This window comes from Canis lupus, chromosome 36 (genome assembly GCF_011100685.1).
Source record: "Canis lupus familiaris isolate Mischka breed German Shepherd chromosome 36, alternate assembly UU_Cfam_GSD_1.0, whole genome shotgun sequence".
Taxonomy (NCBI): domain Eukaryota; kingdom Metazoa; phylum Chordata; class Mammalia; order Carnivora; family Canidae; genus Canis; species Canis lupus.
In genome coordinates, this window is record NC_049257.1 from 10,355,349 (window position 1) to 10,370,946 (window position 15,598).

At 37.1% G+C, this 15,598-nt stretch overlaps 1 long non-coding RNA gene and 1 pseudogene across 1 annotated transcript in view; both read left to right on the plus strand.

Moving 5' to 3' along the window:
- Window positions 1-15,598, plus strand: part of LOC102152220 — a 77,452-nt gene that overhangs the window by 10,677 nt on the left and 51,177 nt on the right. The gene's annotated exons all lie outside the window — the stretch shown is intronic.
- On the plus strand, window positions 562-1,308 carry LOC102152148 (annotated as a pseudogene).

Here is a 15,598-nt window from a genome sequence, read left to right on the forward strand (position 1 = left end):
TGATCCCAGGGTCCCAGAATCAAATCCCATATCAGGCTTCCCACCGGGAGCCTGCTTCTCCCTCTGCCAATGTCTCTGTCTCTCTCATGAATAAATAAATAAAATTTTAAAAAATAAAAATAAGACAGTGATAAATTGGTATGATATTCTATGTTGCAAGATTTGAATAATGAATAAAAACAATTGTACTGGGCAGTCCGGGTGGCTCAGCAGTTTAGCGCCGCCTTCAGCCCAGGGCATGATCCTGGAGACCGGGGATCAAGTCCTGTGTCGGGCTCCCTGCATGGAGCCTGCTTCTCCCTCTACCTGTGTCTCTGCCTCTCTCTCTCTCTCTCTCTCTGTGTCCCTCATGAATAAATAAATAAAATCTTAAAAAAAAAAAAAAAAACAATTGTACTCTATTAAAAAATCTGTCACAGAAGGAATAATACAATGTTAAATCTGAGAAAGAGCCATCATTACATTTATTGGAAAACTGTCAGATTTAGTAAATAAAAACACCCAGGGACGACACTTTTGGAGGCTCACGGATCGGATCCTTGAGCCTAGGTGGCTCTTCACGCCTGCACTTGTCAGCTGCTGTGCTATGTGCCCCACATGCTGGGCTTGGCCATGCCTGGACTCTGTGCCACACCCACCCCACTGCCCTGGCCATGCATGTGGCCCTTTGGACTGCTCGGTGTGTACATGGGCCGGGTGCAGCTGTGGCACCCTGCACTTCTAGGAGGACAAAATTTTGAATTCCTAAATGATGAAGTTAAGGAGGAAAAAAAGATACGGAAGCATAAGTCCCTTCCCAAGATGTCTGGAGGTTGGGAGCTGGAAGTGAATGGGACAGAAGCTAAATTACTGCAGAAAGTTGCTGGAGAAAAGATCACTGCCACTTTAAACATCCCCAATAGCATCCTGCCAACAGTTGATGGGAAGGAGGAGCCCAAAGTTGGGGAACCAGAGCCTGGATTGACCTCCACTCTTAATTTTGTGGTTGAAGTTATAAAGAAGGGTGGCAAGAAGACCCTGGTACTGACTGGACTGTCACTAACCAGAAGATGAGGTTAGGCAAGAAGAGGAGGAGAATTTTCTCCATCAGGGAAATGAGCGTTCAGTCCATTGGTGAGTCTGTGTGAAAGAATGCTCAACACCAATTCCATGGACCCGGCCTTCTATGACCACCTGATGGATTTCCTGGCCGGCTGAGGGGTGGCTAACACTATTGCAGAAGAGTTGGTGATGCTCAGCACAGCCCTGAAGCACCAAGAATACATTAATTTTCTCAAAGATCCCAAAAGTTTTGTCAAGAGCCAGTAGAGCAGACAAGACATTGAACATCTTAAATGTATGGCAGGCTTTGGCCTGGGAACAGACCTACCCCGAAATCAGTTACACATGTGCTTGGAGATGGCTTTCAGCCTGATATCCCAGAAAGTAATCCAAACTTAAACTATTTCCTTTGCCCTCTTATTTACTATTCATTTATTTCCTCTCTACAAATCTGTTATTCCTAGATATTTGTATAACATAATGATGGCCAATAAAATTGGTTTATCTCCTCCAAAAAGAGAAAATAAAACAGGATGCCAAGTTAAATTTGAATTTCAGATAACAGTGAATAATTTTTGGCATGAGTATGCCCCCATGCAATATTTCGTTATGCAAAATAATTATTTGTTGTTTATCTGAAAGTCAAATTTAACTGGCATCCTGTCTTTTATCTGGCAATTCTACCCTAAAGGTATCCTAATTCTTTTTAAAAGGCACATAGCTAACTAAATGCTGACACAGGAATAGGATCTGAACAGTTAAGGAGTTTACAGATGCTGCTGCAAAGGATTGTTATATAGTAGCATGTTTTAGAAAATAAAATAACTATATTTCATAATCATAACTTCATAAGAAACTGGAAACAAGGTAGCTGTTTACAATGGAAACCTTTGAATCTATTGATTCTAGTTACCAAGCTCTGGAAGCAGGCCACCAACATTAGGACAGTTGGGAGTTTCCTGGAGGAACACTATATGCTGCTTGCCTCAAGTATTTGCCAATGGGTTGCAAGTTATAAAGACATTCAATTTTATCTACATTTCCTTCTTCCTTGATTTCTGATATCGATTGTGTCACTTTTTTTTTCATTCCAAACATGTTTATTTATGTCTTCCATCTTTTATTCTTGCTAATTTTCCCAGAGACATGTTGATTTTATAAGACTTCAATAACCAACTTTTGGCTTTGTGGTTCTCCACTGCATGTTTATTTCCAAATTTTGAAAATGCAATCCAACCCATTGCTTTGTGAAATGGCCCCTGGGTAAAGGTAAAATTGGGGTTAGATATCAATTTATTAGGCATGTTATAGAGATGATACAGCCCTGAGTGAAGGCACCAATGTTTTAGGTGCCTCCTAAATCTAATAATCTTTGTTTTTGAGAGCTGTGTTATTTAGCGAGAATAGTAGTTGTAGCCAGATCCAAATTACAACCTTCTTTTTTTAATAAAAATATTCCTTAGAAATATGAAGCAAGAAAACATGATGAAAAATAAAAGATCTTAAAATTCTATAAAAGAGATTTTATTAACAATGCAAACTACAGCACATGGTACCTCCCAGCAAGCCATAAAAAGAAAATCTCTTAGTAATGTTGTGGTGATAATACATTTGATAGTTGTTATATTTATTGTAAGTTGTAAAGAGCTCTATATATTTTAAAGATATAATTAATTCTTGTGACATGCTTATAAGGCAAAGAGAAGACATAATTATTCTTATTTTAAAGATGAATAAAAGACAGCCCAAATTTATTAGAGGATTTCCCAAGGACACAAATAGTGGATGAGTAGTGCTTAAGGCTGCACATTTTTAGCAGGGAACACAGTACATTGGCTTACCTGAGTCTCAGGAACTATTTTTAAATTATTTAAGGAATATAACATTATTTTCAGTTATTTTAATATTAGATTAAATTTATTCTAATTACTGGGGTGCCTGGATGGCTCATTGGGTTAAGCATCTGCCTTCAGCTCAGGTCCTGATCTCAGGATCCTGGGATCCAGCCCAGAGACAGGCTCCCTGCTCAGCAGGGAATATATTTCTCCCTCTACCTTTCCCTCTCCCTCTGCCCCTTCCCCAACCTGTGCACTCTCTCTCTCAAATAAACAAAATCTTTTTTAAAAAAGTTATTCTAATTACTCATAATGTATTAATGTTATTAGAATAACTATAAAAATAAAAGTAAAAATTTGAATGTTAAATCAAAATATTTTTCAAATTTCTCTTGTAAAAACAACCAATCATGCTAGATGGCATATCCAGGGATCCCTGGGTGGCGCAGTGGTTTGGCGCCTGCCTTTGGCCCAGGGCGCGATCCTGGAGACCGGGGATCGAATCCCACATCAGGCTCCCGGTGCATGGAGCCTGCTTCTCCCTCTGCCTATGTCTCTGCCTCTCTCTCTCTCTCTCTGTGACTATCATAAATAAATAAAAATTAAAAAAAAAAATAGATGGCATATCCAAAGGTACTATTTTATAGGAAAAGACAATATACAGATAAAGTCTTTAACACCTTAAACTAGATGTCAAAGTCAGTAACTGTGATGTAGTTTTTGCAGTACTGTTGTTGGGGTCAGGAGTCAAGAGCCAAGAAAGAATTCTTGAGACATCTTCAGTGCAAGAAGGTGGCTTTATCAAACCATGAGGACAGGACCCAAGGACAGAATGAGCTGCTGCCCCAGGACAGTGAGAGACAACCCATTATATGCTTTGGGGTTGGGGGAAGTAAAAAGATGAGGGGAGTTCCAAAAGAATTTTCATATGCTAAAGAAGACTCACAGGATACTGGAGGCCTTGCTATTGTCAAATTAAAGTGTTTTTTTTTCCCTCTAGCAAGGCATTAACATTAAGACTGTGGGAAGTTTCCTGGAGGAACATTATGTCCAGCCTGCTTCAAGTATTTGTCAATGGCTGCAGGTTAGAAGGTCAATTAATTTTATCTACATTTCCTTCTGCTTTTGTTTCCCACATCAACTGTGTATATTGAGATCCCTAAAGAAACGATGAATGGATAAATCACTTTTTAAAAGAATAAATCAAACTGTCATTTATTTTTGTCATACTATTTAAGCTTGCTAAAGCTAACTTTATTGTGTTAAAAGTTCACAGGAGATGATATTAAGTACTTAGGATTTTGAGTTTTGTTGACTAAATGGGGAGAAATTGAGGAGCTATTAAAAGAACAGCTGATGGCGCCTGGGTGGCTTCCTCATTTAAAGCCTAGGACTCTTGATTGCTGCACAGGATGTGATCTCAGGGTCCTGAGATCCAGCCCCATGTGGGGCTCTACACTAGACTTGGACCTACTTAAGATTCTCTCTCTCTCCCTCTCCCTCTGTCCCTCCTTCTGCTCAAGTGCTCTCTCTGTCTCCCTCTCTCACATAAATAAATACATACATACATACATACATAAATAAATAAATAAATAAATAAACAAACAAACAAACAAACAAACATCCTTGAAAACAACAGCTGGGTGAGGAGTGGGAATATTTTAGGGTCTAGTAAGTATTTCTGCACTATTAATAGTATATATTTACTATTTAGTATTATCCGTTTAGTTTTATTCATTAATTTTATGTATACGTGTTAGTGTTTTTGTTTTTGTTTTAAGATTTCATTTATTCACGAAAGACACAGAGAGAGAGAGAGGCAGAGACACAGGCAGAGGGAGAAGCAGGCTCCATGCAGGGAGCCCAATGTGGGACTTGATCCTGGCACTCTGGGATCACGCCCTGAGCCAAAGGCAGGCTCATAACCACTGAGCAACCCAGGTGTCCCATGTGTTAGTCTTAAAATAGTATTATACCTTTACTATTATACATTTACTATTTACTTTTATTTATTCATTTACATTTACTAATTTAGATATTTAACAAAGATATATTATGAAAAAGATATCCTGACCTAAAAAACCAAAATACACTATTTGTTATAAAGACTTTTGTAATGATTTGCACCAACAAATAATGTCAGGATTCGAATATAATCTTGACAAAAATCTTGAAGTGATCCTATTCTAATCCCCATTTTGACTCTCAGAGAGGCAAGATTTCATGCCCAAACTCCCAGATTAGGGGGCAGAGGCAATATTTAAAATGTTAATTCAAAATGTTTAATTTAGCATTGGTCACTAATTATGTTAACAAAATCTTGCTTAAAGCAGAGAATAAAGGATAAATATCTATCTTATAGATAAAGCTGTAATTATGGAATTTAATAATTCTGTGACATTTCTAAGATTTGATTTTTATCAGTGATGCAGAATTTCACACCTGGCTGAGCAGCACAGTCACTTGTACATTTTAAAAATATCGATTCTAGGGACACCTGGGTGACTCAGTGGTTGAGCATCTGCCTTTGGCCCAGAGCGTGATCCTGGAGTCCAGGGATCAAGTACTACATGGGGCTCCCTGCACGGAGCCTGCTTCTCCCTCTGCCTGTGTCTCTGCCTCTTTCTCTGTGTCTCTCATGAATGAATGAATGAATGAATGAATGAATGAATAAATAAATAAATAAATAAATAAATAAATAAATAAATCTTTTAAAAATATATCAATTCTTACTGTTCCCATCTTCTCTCACCCTGCTCCTCCATGGGTACAGTCCAAGTGTAAAGTACTCTCATTTCAAAATATGAGAACGTCTTAGTTAAGCCATAGTAAAAAACAAAAACAAAAACAAAACTGTCCCTCTTTTGTCTCTCATGAGACAGAAATTGGGGAATATACCAAATAACTCTGAGATTCCTTATTGTAATCAGAACTTCTTAAGGATGTCAAAATCCCCAGGGCTTAGCACAGAGTTTAGTGGGCATAAGGGTCACCATATGTTTACTGAATTGACAAAATAAAAAAAATAATCAAGGTTCCTATCTTCTAGCAGCTTGCTCCTTTTCCTGGGTATGATGACATACACACAGAAAAGGACAGCAGTGCAACAGGTGTTCAGAAAGCAAGAGCTCCAGAAGTTCTGAGTAGGAGGAAATCTGCGGAAGACTTTGTCAAACAAAGAGCCCTCAGTAGGTGTAAATTTGAGTAGATAAAATGCAGATGCAAAACCATTTCTGACTGTGGAAGCTGCTTGACCTAATGTGTAGTCACTGAAATGAGCTCTCAGTCTGAGAGAGAACACGGACCCAGTCCAAAGGGGGCATTTGTGATAATAAAACTGAAGAATGAAATGTCAAAACTCAGGGAGAACTTTGAATTTAAAGACGGGATGTGTATATCATATAAAAGGCCAAGTTTATTTTATAAATGATAATTTAAAACTGCAAAATGGAGCAAATACTCAGCACACAGCCTTAGGAGTTTCCCATATACCCCACAGAGAGCAAAGGGAAATTGCTAGCTTTCTGAAGCAGGTTTTTGGGGAGAGAGTAAAATGATGCTGTCCTTTTTACCTGTTTTAGAAGTGGTTAGACCTAGTTCAGGTGTATGTCATTTCTGATCCATTTTCATTGCTATATATTTCTTGCCTGGATTTCTTTTTAGCACTTCAACCTGGTTGGCAGACAGATAAAAAATTACTTCTAAATGAATGAAAATATCTTTACTGACTTTATTTTTCTCATTATCAGTTCAGTCCCAATACTAGACCCATATTTTTCAGTTTCATATAAACTTTTTGAGGAAACTCATCCACTTTTATGACTTCACTTAGCATCTGTTTTTAAAAACTCCCAAATCTAAAAAAAAAATAAAAACTCCCAAATCTACACCAATAGTTATCCCAATTTTACATCCCCTTCTACAATAATTTATTTTTTATTTTTTTATTTATGATACTCACACACACACACAAAGAGAGAGAGAGGCAGAGACACAGGCAGAGGGAGAAGCAGGCTCCATGCACCGGGAGCCCGACATGGGATTCGATCCCGGGTCTCCGGGATCGCGCCCTGGGCCAAAGGCAGGCGCCAAACCGCTGCACCACCCAGGGATCCCCCCTTCTACAATAATTTAAGTTACTTAATATGTTGGATATTTAAATTGTAAAAATTCACAAGTTGAACTCTGAGTTTATCACTCTTTTCCTATTTTTCTCATTACAATAAGTCATTATCTTTTGAATAACATAGACGCCTAGCTTTTGAAACCTATATCATTATTTTTCCTTCCAATCTTACCAACTTTTACTGACTTCCCAATTCTCAGTAATACTTTAAGGTTTCAAACCTTCTATCTATTACTATTTGGTTCACATCACTTTGCATGTAATGTCATTGCACAAATAATCAAAGCTAGTATTTAGCAAGCAAGCACTTATTATTATAGTAGTAGGGATGCTTCATCAAAATTAATGTAAAAACACTTAGATGTTCCAGCCTTTTCACCTGGAGGCAGGAAATGACTTTATAATCATTACAGTGGTCAGGAAAAACATTATATCATCTTCATTCCCACTAAGATAAAAGATCAACAAATATTTTTTTAAGATTTTATTTATTTATTCATGAGACACACACACAGAGAGAGAGAGAGAGAGAGAGAGAGAGGCAGAGACACAGGCAAAAGGGAGAAGCAGGCTCCATGCAGGGCAAGGAGCCTGATGTGGGACTCAATCCCGGGACTCTAGAATCACGCCGTGGGCCCAAGGCAGGCACTAAACCACAGAGCCACCCAGGGATACCCTCAACAAATATTTTTTAATAGCAATTTTTCCCCCTCCTGCTTTTTTTTTTAATTTTTTTTTAATTTATTTATTTATTTATTTATGATAGTCACAGAGAGAGAGAGGCAGAGACACAGGCAGAGGGAGAAGCAGGCTCCATGCACCAGGAGCCCAATGTGGGATTCGATCCCGGGTCTCCAGGATCGCGCCCTGGGCCAAGGGCAGGTGCCAAACTGCTGCGCCACCCAGGGATCCCTTTTAATAGCAATTTAACTCCACTATAAGAACCAGAGTGTTACCTATAAGGCAATATAATAATGTTGCCTTGAAAATCATCTCTACGTGTTCACATAGTAATGAAGTTCTGAGGATATCATATTTTTTGCTGATATACTGTTAGTGTACATTTCCATGGCTTATAAGAAGATCTCCTAAAGGGTGAAGGTGCTAATTGCTTTTTATATTGCTCTCTCTCCAGCACTTTGAACAATGCCTGGAGAGAACCTGTGGGCCTGTCTCCTTGCTTATACCAAGGAACCACTATCCTCTAGAACAGAAAAAGCCTAAGCGAAAGAAGCTACAGGAACACCAAGCAAACCAAGCATAGGTCTTCCTCTGAGTTTCTTAGTTTGCTTAAGTCCATGTGTTCTGCTCTGAAGTAGTGGGAGACGGCATGGCTGGCGAGAGGTTTCCTTTCATGTAAAAAATTAAAGAAATGTAAATTTTCTTGCAAATCACAGGTTTTGAATATTTGTTAAATGAATGAATAAATGGGAATGAGTATGATTTTCTATTACATATAATTTTTTAAGGATTTTCTATATATAGGAACATGTCATCTGCAATTAGTGAATGTACTTCTTTCTTACAAATTTGGATGCCTTGTATTTCTTTTTCTTGTCTGACTGCTATGGCTAGGACTCTCAGTTTCTACATTGAGTAAAAGTGGTGAGAGTGGATATCCTTGTCTTATTCCTGGTCGTAGAGGAAAAACTCAGTTTTTTACCTTGGAGAATGGTATTAGCTGTGGGTTTTCATATATGGCTTTTATAATATTGAGGTATATTGCCTCTAAGTCTACTTTGTTGAGAATTTTATCATGAATGGATCTTGAACTTTTCAAATACTTTATCTGTGTCTATTGAGATGATCATAGTTTTTTTTTCCCTTTCTCTTGTTAAAGTAATATAGCATGTTGATTGATTTGTGAATATTGAACTGCCCTTGCATCCCAGTAATAAATCCCATTTGATTGTGATGAATGATTTTTTTGGATGTATTTTGGATTCAGTTTGCTAGGGAGATTTTTGCATCTATCTTCATCAGTAATATTAGCCTACAATTTTCTTTTTTGGTAGTGTCTTTATCTGGTTTTGGTATCAGGGTAATGCTGGCCTCATAAAATGAGTTTGGAATCTTTCCTTCCTCTTCTATTTTTTGGAATAGTTTGAGAATAAGTATTAACTCTTCTTTAAATGTTTGATAGAATTCACCTGTGAAGTCATTTGGTCCTAGACTTTTGTTTGTTGTGAATTTTTTTTATTACTGATTCAACTTAATTGCTAGTAATCTGTTCAAATTTTCTATTTCTTCCGATTCAGTTTTGGGCGATTATGTTTCTAGGAATTTTTCCATTTCTTCTAGGTTGTCCAATTTGTTGGCATATAATTTTTTCATAGGATCCTCATGATTATTTATATTTCTGTGGTGTTGACTGTTACTTCTCCTTCATTTCTGATTTTATTTGAGTCCTCTTTCTTTTTTCATTATGAGTATGATTATAAGTTTTTCAATTTCATCGATCTTTTCAAAGAATCAGCTTTTATTTCATTGATCTGTTCTCGTTTTTTTGTTGTCTCTATTTCATTTATTTCTAACCTAATTTATTATTTCCTTCTTTCTACTGGCTTTCAACTTTGTTTTTCTTTTTCTAGCTCCTTTATGTGTAAAGTTAGATTATTTGAGGGTATTTTTTTCTTTACTTCTTGAAGTATATTGTATTGCTATAATTTTCCCTTAGATAAGACACCTTTTGCTGCATTCAAAAGATTTTAGACCATTGTGTTTTCATTTTCATTTGTCTCTATGTGTTTTTTATTTCCTTTTTGATTTCTTGGTTGGCCAATTTATTGTTTAGTAGCATGTTATTAACCTCCATGTATTTGTGTTTTTATATTTTCTTACAATTGATTTCTAGTTTTATACCATTGTGGTCAGAAAGATACATATGATTTCAGTGTTTTTTAATTTATTGACACTTGAGTTATGCCCTAACATGAGATCTATTTTGGAGATTATTCCATGTGCCCTTGAAAAGAATGTATTTTACTATTTTGGGATGAAATTTTCTGAATATATTTGTTAGACCCAATGGTCCAATGTGTCATTCAAAGCCACTGTTTTCTTTATGATCTTCTGTCTGAATGATCTACCCATTAATGTAAGTGGCGGTATATAATGTCCCCTACTATTATTGTATTACTATTAATTTCTTCCTTTTTGTCTGTTAATAATTGCTTTATGTATTTGAGTGCTCCCAGGTTGGATGCATAAATGTTTACAATTGTTATATCCTCTTGTTGGATTACTCTCTTTATGATTACATAGTGCCCTTCTTTGTATCTTGTTATAGGTTTTATTTCAAATCCTGTTTTGTCTAAGTATTGCTGTGTAACTGGAGAGGTATTGAGGTCTATATCTATTGATATATATGTGTGTGTATATATATATGTATATATATATATTTACAAAAATAATTCTCACATATAATCCATATTCATGATTTAGGAGGAAAAGAATCAACTGTATGGTCTCCTCAAAAATATTTTCACCCTTCTTTAAAAAGCAAATAAGTTCCCAGATGCTGGAAACTTTTAGACCTCTGTAATAGAAATACTGTATTTGACATAATGCACCAATGCATTTTTATACTTAGTCATCTTCGGATGCTGGTGATGCAGCAGCTTGCATTTTGAACACATGCCTAATATGGCCAGATCTTATGGTTTATTCCACTGGGTAGAGAAACACAGCAAGTGCCATTAAGGCTAAGCCAACAGGCTGAGTGTTCCTTGAAGAAATAGGCTGTGACTAAATTGAAGTGTTAGCAGAGAGGAAAAGAAGTAGAAAACAGCTTTTCAGCCTAGGGGAGTGAGTAAAGTAAGCTGATAGTGGCAGGGGAAGAAGGTCAGATCTGCATGTCCTCATCTCCCCACTTCAAAGGTGGAAATTCCAGGAAGTAGAATGTATTAGAAACACTCAGATAAGTACAAGATAACCTGAGAACACTAAAGATGTGCCCTGCATCCCAACACCTCTAGTAAGAGCCAGCTTGGTGACATACCAGTGTGGTGCAATGGTGAAAAGGATTGGAGAGATAAGTGAGCTCAACACAGTGCTCCTGCCCTCATGCATATTCTTTAGACAGAAGCTATTAGAAGGTGTTAATGGAACTAGGGACCTAATATAGGCTGGCCTGGAGCCAGGACAAAAAGTACCAGTGTATGAGGATGACTCAAATGTAGTAAGCATCAGTTGCATCATAGTGGTAACAAGTATAGGGATCCTCCAGGCCCAGCAAGATCCAGAAGACAGCACATGTAGATCTCTGGCACCATTATCCCTTTCCTCCATGAATTCACATAAGCCCCAAAATGCCCAGAAGCCACATTATAGAGATAGGAATCTGAAAAACTGAACATGTACTTAAAAGACACTGAATCATTTAAAGGGATACATGGGGCAGCAAGATAACTTCCTCAACCCCCTGCCATGTCACTCACAGGGGTAGCTCATGAGGATGAGGATGAGGATGAGGATGAGGATGAGGATGATTCCACTGAATCTTCGTTAAGCACACAGAGGCTTATTCTTGACAGGGCAGAAAGAGGGATGATCAACCGCTGCCTGCTTCAGTCTTGAGAGAGAAAAAAGAGTGAGGAAGTTGGTGCCCGATCGCTGATTCTGTGCAACTGTTTCCATCTTCACCCTCTTTTTTAAAATTGTCCTCTTTCAACGTGACAGTTTGGCTGACTGTAGACAGGGAGTGTTGTGGCTGAGAACACAAAGATGGCTATCTTTGATGCCTTTGATCATAGAAGATTTTTAGTTAAGAAACACTCCAGCAGCTGCCTCCTCTTTACCAAAAAAACCAAACCACAAAACTAAAATGCCACTTTTCATCAAGTGTATGAATCACTCCTTTTTTTTCCTTTTTATTCTAAATTCCTTCTAAAAATAGAAATAAAAAAAATAAACTGCTAAAGTTAGTTATTGCTCTCTTGTATTGCTTTTCTTCCTTTTTTTTTTTTTTTTTAACATGGTGCCTATAAGAACTTGCCTAGGCCAAAAAAAGTGGGGGGAAGGGAGAGATGCATTATAGTTAATTCTAATTAACTAGGCAAAAAAAAAAAGTAAAAAAAATAGGTGATCAAGGATGCCTAGGTGGCTCAGTCGGTTCAGCGTCTGCCTTCAGCTCAGGTCATGATCCTGGAGACGTGGGATCAGTCCCACATCGGGCTCTCTGCTGGGTGGGGAGCCTGCTTCTTCCTCTCTCTGCCTGCAGCTCCCCTGCTCTTGCTCTCCTTTTGTTAAATAAATAAATAAATAAATAAATAAATAAATAAATAAATATCTTTAAAGAGAGAGAGAGAGAGCGGTGATCTGCACAACATGGTAAAACATTAAAACCTAGTTGACATTTACAGCCCACTATACCCGAGAACTGTATATGTTCACCTGTATAGACTACACATGGAGCTGTGTAATAATCTCAGTACATTTAAGAGAACTAAACTCATATAGAGTTTGTTTTATTTTTTTAAAGATTTTATTTATTTATTCATGAGAGACACAGAGACAGAGAGAGGCAGAGACACAGGCAGAGGGAGAAGCAGGCTCCATGCAGGGAGCCCGACGTGGGACTCTATCCTGGGTCTCCAGGATTAGGCCCTGGGCTAAAGGCGGTTCTAAACCACTGAGCCACCCAGGCTGCCCCATACAGAGTTTATTCTCTGACTGTAATGGAATAAAACTAGAACTTAGTAAGATATTTAGAGAAAATCTTAAATACTTTGAGAATTTCTAAATAGTTCATGGGTGAAAAAAGAAATCACAAAGGCAATTAGAAAATTTTTCAAACGTTATGTTAATGAAAGTACATTGTATGAGAAATTGTTTGCAGCTAATGCAGTGCTCACAGGAAATTAACATTGTAACCAACATCCACATAACTGATGGTGACTGGTTTTGATCAGATTTTTTTTCAAAGGTTAGCTGGCTTCTCTAATTTAGAGAAAAATGTAAGTAGAAATCTAAGCAAATCTTGAGAATATGTGTAGAGAGAAATTTTTAAAGTAAATGCTAGGATTTTATTTTTTTTCTTTTAAAGATTTTATTTATTTATTCATAAGAGACAAAAGGAGAGAAAGAACGGCAGAGGGAGAGGGAAAAGCAGGTTCTCCATGGAGCAAGGAGCCTGACTTGGGACTCAATCCCAGGACCCCGAGATCATGACCTGAGCCGAAGGTGGACGCTTAGCCAACTGAACCACCCAGGTGCCCACTAAGTACTAGGGTTTTACAGTAAATATGTTGTAACAACCATTTGAGATCTTTGAAATGCTCCTGTAAGTCAGTGAAAAAATAAATGTGATATCATACTCCGTTGTTTGTTTTCTTGTGAGCATTTAATGGAATAACATCTAAAGCAACATTAAATATACAATATACAAAAGAGAAAATCATATCTAATTATACGGCACCTACCTTATTGTTGTTGCTTGGTACAAGCATCTCCATATAGCTAGCACTACTTAAAGACTAAATTCACAGCATAAATCTAAACATGATATTATGCAGTATTATATGGATAGACACAAAGATGGAAATTCATTGGTTTAGATGCTGGATTGAGTTGAATGGAGAGGCAGATGGATTTTTCTGGGTTTAATAATTAGTAAAGACTGGTGGTTTTAGTAAATACACAAAGCCTTCATGGCTTTTAGTGTGCCTAAAGTATTTCTTTGTGCTTTCTAATATTTGAGTTCATAGATTATTAGTGGCTAAATATCACTTGTTAAGAAAAGAGGTGATTTGGACTTCTGCACAGGGCCTTTTATGTACCTTCATTAGCTCAATTATAATTAGAACGTTCTTTTTCAGTATTTAATATTGATATTGTACCTCTCCTATAAGCCCAGATCAAAATTATACCACCATCAGATAGCCTTCCTTAAAGATCCATTCCCCATCCCTCAATATATGAGCTTTTGCCTTCCTGTTAGCTGCGTGGTCTCTTAGTTTATTATGTCTGGTACTGTCTTTATTTGTTCTTCCCTTGATATCAGGCACCCCAAATCCTTATCAGAGTAATTTGTATGTAGTAGGTGTTAACAACAGTTGGGAATGAGTAACAAATATAATCACAGCAATTACTAACATATGCCACTGTTTCCTATAAGAAAAGGGTCCAAGAAATGGAAGTGACAAACTTTCTATAGTTTATTCTTATCAACCCTAAGAAGAGGTTGAGTTTTGTGGCTGCAGTGTTCCATGACAGCAGCTGTCCCCAAGACTTCTAGATACTAGCTAGAGTTTGCTTAATGTATGATATAATGCAAGGCTCACCAACTGCCAGCTAAGGATGGTTTGTACATTTTGTAATAGTTGGAAAATGGCAAAAGAAAAGTAATGTGAGACATGTGAAAATTATATGAACTTAAAAATTTAGTGTTCATAAAGGAAGATTTTTTTAGGAAGATGGCTTCACTCATTTGTTTGCATATTTTCTATGGCTATGTTTATGCGACAACAGAGTCAAGTAGCTGCTGCAGTGGAAACTGTGTGACTCGTGGAGCCTAAAAAATGTTCAATATCGGGGATCCCTGGGTGGCGTAGTGGTTTGGCACCTGCCTTTGGCCCAGGGTGCGATCCTGGAGACCCGGGATCGAATCCCACGTCGGGCTCCCGGTGCATGGAGCCTGCTTCTCCCTCTGCCTATGTCTCTACCTCTCTCTCTCTCTCTCTGTGACTATCATAAATAAATAAAAAATTTAAAAAAAAAAGTGTTCAATATCTGTCCCTTTACACTAAAGTTTGTCAGTCCCTGACATAGTGAATTATTATGTCCATATGGAATATCAAATTTTCTCTTTTAACATTTATATTGTGTAAATCTGGAAAAAAATCTCATAGGCATGATTGGTTAGAATACACTTTTATGTGACAGACAATGATCAAATCTAATGCCACACATTCTTTTACTAGCTACCAATTCTACATCACACGGATCATTTTGTTTCATCATCTCTAACTTGATGGTGAATTCTTAACAGTGGTCATAACAATTTAAAGTATTAATCTGTAGGTAGATTTGTAGAATTTCCTTGGCATTGTTTGAATAATAATTTAGTATTGATTACCCTCTGAGAATAATAAAAAGCATCATGTTTGAAAACAAAGATGGGGGGATAAAAGTAAAACCTCTTGCTTTGTGGGTTACCAATAAATATGGGCATTTCAAACATTTTAAAAGGCCTAAACAAATAAATAAAAATAAAAAAATAAAAGGCCTAAAAAATAATGCAACAGTATTTGTTCTATTCTAATATAGGGCATGTAATGTCCTGTGGATGATGTGGAAGGATAATACAATTGCGAATTAAAAAATGAGAGACACAGGGGCGCCTGGATGACTCAGTCAATTAAGCATCTACCTCCGGCTCAGCTCATGATCTGAGCCCTCCAGGACTTTTGATCTACAGAACTGTATGATAATAAGTGGAAGTTGTTTTAAGCTACTATACTTAGGGTAATTTCATTGTATAATAGTAGAAAAGAAATTCAAACCGTACCATATACCTTTAACTATTAATATTTCTTTTACATACATACACATATTTTAAATTTTATGTATTTATTTCGAGAGAGAGAGAGATGGA